At 44.3% G+C, this 9,023-nt stretch overlaps 1 long non-coding RNA gene across 1 annotated transcript; it reads right to left on the bottom strand.

The window, feature by feature from the left end:
- Positions 1-869: 869 nt before the first annotated feature.
- On the bottom strand, positions 870-2,317 carry LOC131491428 (uncharacterized). Its single transcript, XR_009251451.1, has 3 exons — positions 2,004-2,317; positions 1,268-1,499; positions 870-1,083 (listed from the first exon to the last, which is right to left on the bottom strand). It is a non-coding gene; the product is annotated as an uncharacterized LOC131491428 (long non-coding RNA).
- Between the last annotated feature and the right edge of the window lie 6,706 nt (positions 2,318-9,023).

Below are 9,023 nucleotides of genomic sequence, written 5' to 3'. Positions count from 1 at the left end.
GATTACTTTTTCCTACTCGCTTCAGTTTCCTCATATGTAAAATGGGGATGATAATGCCCAGCCACCTACCTCACCAGATTAAATAAATGAATATTTTTTAAAATTTTATTTATTTATTTATTTTAACGTTTTATTTATTTTTGAAGGAGAGAGAGACAGAGCGTGAGCGGGAGAGGGGCAGAGAGAGAGTGGGAGACACAGAACCCGAAGTAGGCTCCAGGGTCTGGGCTGTCAGCACAGAGCCCGATGCGGGGCTCGAACTCACAAGTGGTGAGATGATGACCTGAGCCGAAGTCAGGTGCTCAATGGACTGAACCACCCAGGCGCCCCTTTTTAAATTTTATTTAAATCCAAGTTAGTTAACATATAGTGTAATAGTGGCTTCAGGAGCAGAATTTAATGCTTCATCATTTCCATATAATACCCAGTGCTCATCCCCACAAGTGCCTTCCGTAATACCCATCACCCATTTAGCCCATCCCCCCACCCACCTCCCCTCCAGCAGCCCTCAGTTTGTTCTCTGTATTCAAGAGTCCCTTTTGGCTTGTCTCCCTCTCTCTTTCTTTCTTATTTTTCCTTCCCTTCCCCTATGTTCATCTGTTTTGTTTCTTGAATTCCAGATAAAGGCTGATATGTATTAACAGAAGACCTCAATACATTTAAGAAGTGGGTTCGTTTCCGGTCCTATTTTACAGAAGGGGAATTGAAGGGCAAAGAGGTGAAACAATTTGAGTGAGGTCACACGGCTAAAGAATGAGAAGGTCAAGGGTCAAACCCCCTCAGGCTGACCCCCGGGGTGAGTTCTTCCAGCTATTGAGCCTTCTTGCCCCTCAGCTCCATGGCGGCCAGGTCTCCATCCACAGGGTTTCAGCAGGTCCTCGGCTCTTGGCTCCTGGCCCTTTACTGCCGGCGGTGTGCTCACGACGTGATACATTTTGCCAGGCGGCACCGTGGACTCAGGGGTCTTGGTCAAGGCTTTCCAAACTTGTCTGCACATGCAGCCCGGTCCTCTCCCCAGGCTGAGAAAGCTGCAGCCACACGCTGTGGTTTAGAGAGGCCTTGTCTGTATCCCTGTGTCCAGGCCTACCCAGGCGGGGAGAATCCAGAATCAGAAGAGTCTAAGGATGTCATGAGCGTCAGAGGTCTGGGGTACAGTGGCCCTCTGTCCCCGCCCCGAGAGGCCCGGGGATCTTGACATGCACAGGGTCAGCCCCGGAGTGGACCCCCTCCTGAGAAAACCACAGGAGGAAGAGAACACTTCACCTACCGTCTCTTCCTAAAGAAGCTTTGAGTCTGATGCTGAGTTGCGCCCACGACGCGGGCCATCATCTTCCCTCTGAGCAAACCGAGAGCTAGAGAAAGAAGGTGATTTGCGTTTGGCCGTGGAGCCAGCAAGCTGCAAAGTAGGGACGCGGACTTGAGTGGCTTCACTCCAAACCCCGCTCTGTCTAACTTCCCTGCACATGCCCAGCAAACGTAGAGGGGTCAGAAGGAAGGACCTGTGGGTGAAATTAGGGCAGATCAATCTACAGAGGCCCTTTATCTGCGGCTGTGATGCAACGGGCCTTGGGCTTAACTAACACCAGCCAGTTCAGAGATGCTCAGGATAATAAGCTGTGCCTCTGTCCAATTCTCTCTGGAGTTATAAGCTGAGACCAAGACATCCATCTTTCTTCCTTCCAAGGAGTCACCTGATGGGAACTGGGGTCATGTCAGCGTTTCCAGGAGGCGTATTTATGTAGTGTTTTTATCAAGCAGAGCCATGGCCATGATCCCACAGCAGGGCTGGGTCAGGCAATTGAAGCATTACATCATCTCAGCTGAGCTGTTTTGGAAAGAGGAGCCAGAAGAAAAGGGTGAAAGGGTCCAGGATGGTGGAGAGAGAGAGAAAAAAAGAAAAAAAAAAAAAAAAAAAAACAACAACAAACCTCATGTGTTGAGCAGCTAAAGTATTCTAGATTTCCACCCAGGTATCTCACAGACATGATCTGAGTCCGTCTTACCTGAGTTCCTCAAAGCAGATGAAAAACCAATTGCACAGATGAAAAAATTAGTCTGGAGGGGTAAAGAGGTTCTGCAGTTTGGCATCTGTGATTCAGACTCAGATCTTTTGGATTCCAACACCTGCCCTATTTTCCCTATTCCTTTCGGCGTCCGTGTCTTCAGAGGACAGTCCTGATTCTCCCACTTAACTGACTGCACCCAAGTTCTCCGACCCTGCTGAGCCTCAGATTTGTTGTCCAAGAACAGTCATAGTTCTTCCCTTCTCTAGAGATGGGCGGGACGTGAAGATCAGAGATTTGAAAACATTTCGATCACTTGGACAATACGTATGTAGTCTTTTTGGTTTTTTTGTTTTTTGTTTTTTGGTTTTTTTTTTAACGTTCATTTATTTTTGAGACAGAGAGAGACAGAGCATGAACGGGGGAGGGGCAGAGAGAGAGGGAGACACAGAATCGGAAGCAGGAAGTAGGCTCCAGGCTCTGAGCCATCAGCCCAGAGCCCGACGCGGGGCTCGAACTCACGGACCTTACGGACCGTGAGATCGTGACCTGAGCTGAAGTCGGACGCTTAACCGACTGAGCCACCCAGGCGCCCCGGTATGTAGTATTTTTGTAAATAGAAGAAATGCTATCAAAAAAAGGGAAAGGACTGAATATATATATTTTCCTCTTTTCCTCTTCATATATGTGTACGTGTGTGTCTGCATATATATACGCACACACATACAGACACACACGCATAAAGGCACGCACACTGAGTATAATTATTTGTATATAATTATCGCATCTAATTCTTCCATAGAATCTTTCATAAACATTCAGCCTCGTGCATCCTTTTCTGACATGGTGATCATGTGCTTTCCTGTTTGGGGATAACAATACCGTTTTAAATCATGTAATACTTTACCTTGAAAAGGTTCACTTAACATGCTTCCAACACTCTAGTCTAATCGTGCCACTCAATGATTTATCTTCACAGTTTGTGCCAAATGTAGAGCATTTTGTGAGTTCTTCCTTCCTAAATAAAAGCTAAGGTTGTATATTTCCAGAGGCGTGGTGGTAGGAACATGGTCACCAGTGTTAGCCTGGGTTCAAATCCTGACTCTGCCACTTGTCTGCTACATGACCTTGGGTACGTTACAGTCCCTTCTAGATGTAAAATGGGACAGTGGTAACACTTGCTTCTTAGGTAATAAAAGTGCATGTGAAATGCTCAGAATAGGGCCTGGAAATAATAAGTGCTCAATAAACATTTACCGCGATTATTTTATTCCAGCCCTAGAAACATAGAAGAGATGATAGTAAATTATTTCTGACCATTGTTTGTTTGAAGTTGCTTCCAGGTATGACTAACAGGGTCAGTTTAGAAATGCATTTTTTAAAGTTTATTTATTTACTTTGAGAGAGACAGAGACAGTGTGAGTAGGGGAAGGGCAGAGAGAGGGAGAGAGAGAATCCCAACCCTCTGTCAACGCAGAGCTGGATGGGGGGACTCGAACTCAGGAAACCGTGAGATCATGACCTGAACTGAATCTAAGAGTCAGGCGCTTAACTGAGTGAGCCACCCAGACATCCCAGAAATGCATTTGACCTGATAATCATTGCATTTCTAGAGGGGTCTAGAAATAAGGGATTGTCCAAATAAACACGATTGCGAACTGTTAATTAGTACTTTGAGGGAAAATTAGCAAGGTACTCTGAGAGAGTGAAACAGGCATATTTTATACAGAAGTTTCAAAAAAGACCTCCTTATGGAAGAAACATTGCAGGGGAGGCCTGGTGGATCATAGGAGAGGTTGGCTGGACTAAGGGTGAGAGCAGGGGGCAGATTTCCAGGGAGCGGAGACAATGTTATAAAGGCCCTGAGCCAAAAAAGAGCCTGGGATACTTGAGGAGGAACAGTGTAGCTGGATTGCAGTGAAGAAGGGACAGAGAGGAGAGACATGTAGCGGGGGAGGAAGACAGGGAAGTTTCTTAGATCATGAAGAGTTCTGATTTTAATTTGAGAAATGGGATGCTACAGAAGGGCTTTGCATAGACAAATTTTGCGTTCAGTTTCACATTTGGCGTGAGGCGAGGCTGGTGGCCACATATCAGGAACAGACATAAAAACCAACTGAGGGGCTATTGCTATAACCAGACTGGAGGTGATGATGGTTCGGTCTAGGGTGATGGTGATAAAAACAGAACCAAGAAGATGGTTTCGAGAGGCACGACGGAGGCGGAGGGCATGGGTATGGAGGTGACTAGTATGCCAAGAAACATGCTTTGAGATTTAATGTATTGAAATAATTTGAATTTACAATAAGACAGGGACAGAATCAAATCATTGCGAGGGAGTCACTAGAAGGCCCATCGACATCAGACATTTATTAAAGCCATCCCAAAGTGAAATAATCTGTCTAAGGAGGTAATGGATTATTTGACTTCGGAACCACTCAGAAAGGATCCAGTTCCCCATCTGTATGAGATTTTATGAAAATGGCTTGGGAATCCCCCTTAAAGATATATTTCAAGATTTTGGAAAAGAATACGCGTCAGAACATTCAGAGTTGACTTAGTTATCAGCATAGCTAACACCTATGGAGTGCTCATCGCGAGCCAGTTTTAAATCCTTAACATGGATTAATCCATTTGACCCTCACTGGTCTATGAGCTAACTCTAATATTATCTGCATTTTACAAGCAAGGAAGCAGAAATGAAGAAGTCTAAGTAATTTCCCCTGGGTCACTCACACTGTTGGTAAATGGGCACAGGTAGGATTCAAACTCAGGCATTCTGGATCCGGGACACCAAACTCAAAGCCCATGCCGACACACCGAAAATGAAAAAGAAGGGATTGTTCGGGTGAAGAGAAAATAGCTGACATTTTTTTTTCCTGTTTTCTTTTCCAAATTTCCCCCAGTGTGGTGATAACCACATTTGTTCAGAAAATATAGTTGCAATTCAAAGCCGATGACACCATTCGCCCCAAAAAGAGCTGGAGGAGGATGGACGTCTAAGAACTTTCCCAGCATGGAAATTTTAGGACTCTGTTAGAGTGGGCTTTTTATGGGCAAACTGGGTATCCGATGCGGGTGTCTGATGAAGACAAATCTGTCACAAATGAAATGCAAAATCTCCAGTGAAAACTTCTATTTTGATTTAACAGTCAATAATCCAAACTAAACACCAGTCGATTAAGACAAATATGTTTTTGAGGACTCACGGCTCTGTGTTATTAGTCACACATCCCTGACAAAGTTGCTATACTTCCATAAATATGTTTTTAATGATCAGATGATATTTATCTAATGCACGCTATCTCTCACATTAAGTTGAAATTAAATGCACCGTTTACTGTGTCATCTGCCTTCATGGCTTCAACAATCCTCTCTTTCCTTGTCTTTTGAGCTCTGATGACAATTTGCAATGCAGCTGTGTAACATCTGGTAACCAAGAAATGCTACTCGGGAGGTTTTCAGTCTCAGAGTCTGATGGGTCCTGATACATAACGGGAAGCCATTTCTCATCAACTTTTCCCCGATGACAAAATGCATCTAAGGAAATCGTGTTTGGGAAATACCCACGTGTCTGCCATCCCCCCCCCCCCCCGAGCTGAGGAATATTCCACAACAAGTCAATATACCTTGTTGCAGAAAAAAGACGACATCAAGGTGCCTCCTACTCTTTTTTTTTTTTTTTTTCACTTATTAACAACTACCTGACCCCAGAAGAGCAGATTCAGGGGTGAAGCAGCACTATTTCTTAGGAGGGGCTATTCAATTACGATGAGATGGAAAATAACACTGCTTTCCCTCTCTTTCTGAAGACATTTCTTTTTTTTTTTTTTAAACGTTTATTTACTTTTGAGAGATGACAGCGACAGAGCACGAGGAGGCAGAGGGGCAGAGGGAGAGGGTGACGCAGAATCCGAAGCAGGCTCCAGGCTCTGAGCTGTCAGCCCAGACAGAGCCTGACGCGGGGCTCGAGCTCACGGACCGTGAGATCATGACCTGAGCCCAAGTCAGTTGCTTAACTGATGGAGCCGGCTGCCCAGGCGCCCCGAAGACATTTCTAATTAGAAGACACACTGCTGATTTAATAAGAGCTCCTTGGGAAAAGGAGAGAATCGCTACACTAATGTATACGTCAGTTGTAAGACATCCTAATTTCAGATATGTTTAAAAGGTGAAAAAAAAAAGAATATATCTCAAAATTCAGAAAAGATGAGATCTGATATATCAACATTGGCAAAATGCGGTTGTCTTAATTTTTCCATTTTCTTCTGATCGCAAAAAGGGGCTACGCATTAGATGTTTTTATCTCTTTTTCACAGATGAGGAAACCAGGCCTCAGAGGTCAAGTGTGTTGATGGCAGAGGTGGGATTCTTAGCAGCTCCGTGCAAAAAAAAGGGAGCATTTCTCCCTCCTGTCTTACAGGAGGGAGAAATGCTCCCTTCCTAGCACTGAAGCCTGTAGGAAGCAGAAGGGCTTTGAACGGACAGGCAAAACAAGTCGAGATTCTTCCCAAGATCTGTCCCTATCAGGGACACAGTTTGGGCTAGAACCTGGCTTGCAAGACTCTGAGTTACCTACAGTGGCTGATATTTAAAGTTATTTCCAATTTAAAGGTCATGGCTTACAGATTTTTTTTAAATGTTTGTCTATTTTGCGAGAGAGCATGTGCACCCAAGATACACAAGCAGGGGAGGGGCAGAGATGGGGAGAGAGAATCCCAAGCAGGCTCTGCACTGAGCTCTGTACAGAGCTTGACGCGGGGCTCCAACTCACAAACCCTGAGATCGTGACCTGAGCTGAAATCAAGAGCTGGACGCTTAACTAACTGAGCCACCCAGGCACCTCCATGAATTACTGATTTTTAAAAAATCCACTGAAATCTCAATGAATATTTGTCAGCTGTTTCATTCTTTGTCTAAGGAAATAAGGCACAATAACCACTAAGCATTGAATGGTTCCTCCGTGCTGTGTTCTGATCACTTTATATAATAACAGTTTATATTTGTAGCAGGTCCGGGAGGTGAGTGAATTACAGATGAGCAAATTGAGGCACAGAGAAATAAAGTAACTCGCTCAAGATCTAGAATTCAAATACAGATTTTTCTGAGTCCAGAGCAGGGTTTAAAATGACTAAATTAGTCTACTTCCAGCACACAGGAAAAAAAAAACAAAAACATATGGGGGGAAATGTTCTCTTCCCTTGAGGAATTTGAAAACTAGTGAGATAAGATTAGAATACACAAAATAACACGAGGAAAACGCCACCCAGTGGATATTATTCCCCCATTTTACAGATGAGTAAATAGAACCTAAAGCTGTAAACAACAACAACAACAACAACAAAACACCAGTGAGACAATTCAAACCCTGATTTTTTAAAAATATAATTTATTGTCAAGTTGGCTAACATACCGTGTATACAGTGTGCTCTTGGTTTTGCAGGTAGATTCCCGTGATTCATCGCTTACACACAACACCCAGTGCTCATCCCAACAAGTGCCCTCCTCAATGCCCATCACCCATTTCCCCCTCCCCTCCCCCCCCAATCAACCCTCAGTTTGTTCTCTGGGTTTTTAAGCCCTGTTCCCATTCTTCTTTCTACCTCTCCATTGCACCTGCCATCCCATTTCATTTTTGAGAGGAAAGCCGGGTCCAAATGATATTCAATAACTGTCCCAATATGAAAGGTTTATCAAATTTTGATGCTGTGACTTCACCCAGTGATTTATGTCTGAGATTCCAAGGGTGAGCTGTGACAGCCGAAACCTCCGTCTCTTAGATCTTCATATTTCCTCCATCCCAGTCCCTTCCTGCCCAGCCCTCACTCACCCCTCTGGTCATAAATATCGCCTGCCACTTTTATGATTATTGGTGGTTACATATGATGAATTCTGATACTAGTCAACTGTGGAGGAGATATTAAATACATTAGCTAATTTTCCCTTAATGCCTCATCCAATATGAATCAATATTGGTTTAATAATTAACATGTTTAAACATTTTTATGTATATTTCATGACGAGACGATCTATGTTTATTTTATGAAGATGAAATATTTAGCTCCCTGCCACCGATGGCAAAGCCTTTCCAACTTGGAGCTTCCTCTTTAGCCTGCTCTGGGGCCATCTTTTCATGTTCTGGGAGAGCTGGCTGGTTCTCACAGACCGTAACCTCGTAAAGGATGCTGACTTCATAATGAGAAGTTGATAGCAACTGGAAGGAGGGAAGGCTAAACGCTGAAGAGTGAGCTCTGAGAGGACCCTAATGGAAAAGTGGTTCCAGCTTCCACCTCTCTCCTAGCCCCGCCCCAGGCTAAAAGCATAGACGAAGTGTTGGCTTTAAAGTAGAGTCAACCCCCTCCCTCAGGGAAAGACAGTATTGCTGGTGTGAGGAGGGAAGAGGCATGATCTGGGGGGGTGGTGTTCAACGGGGGGTGGTTCTTGCCCCCACCGGGACATTTGGCGATGTCTGGAGTTATTTCCGGTCGTCCCAACTGGAGGTTGTGTTACTAAGATCTCTTGGGTAGAGGCCAGGGATGCTGTTCAATACCCTGAAGGACACAGGACCGCTCTCCACAGCAAGGAATCATCTCATCCAAAATGTCAGTGATACCAAGATTGAGAAACTGATTTGCAGTCACATGGCATGAGGTCTGACTCTCAGTTCTGCCAGGTGTGGCTGTATGAACTCAGGAAGTTTCTGGTCCTTGCCTTCTACACCTCTCTCGACTGGGGTAATAATCACGAAGGTGCCTAACTCATGAAGTTTGATATAAATTAAATAAGAGAATAGATATTAAAGGTCCAAGTGTTTGGTATCAACTGAACCTGGGATGGTGGGAAGGACTGGAAAACTCTCGACAAGAGGTGAATAAGATAGATTACAAAAAAAAAAAAAAAAAAAAAATGGCCACAATTCTTAAAGCCACCATATCCCATCTTTACAGCATGACTTTGAAGTTCCTTTGTGTATTAGTTTGAGCCCAGGCTTCAAGAGGCCGTGGGAGCTTCCATTTTTTT

This window comes from Neofelis nebulosa, chromosome 12, assembly GCF_028018385.1.
Source record: "Neofelis nebulosa isolate mNeoNeb1 chromosome 12, mNeoNeb1.pri, whole genome shotgun sequence".
NCBI classification, from domain to species: domain Eukaryota; kingdom Metazoa; phylum Chordata; class Mammalia; order Carnivora; family Felidae; genus Neofelis; species Neofelis nebulosa.
This window is presented reverse-complemented; position numbering and strand designations above follow the sequence as displayed.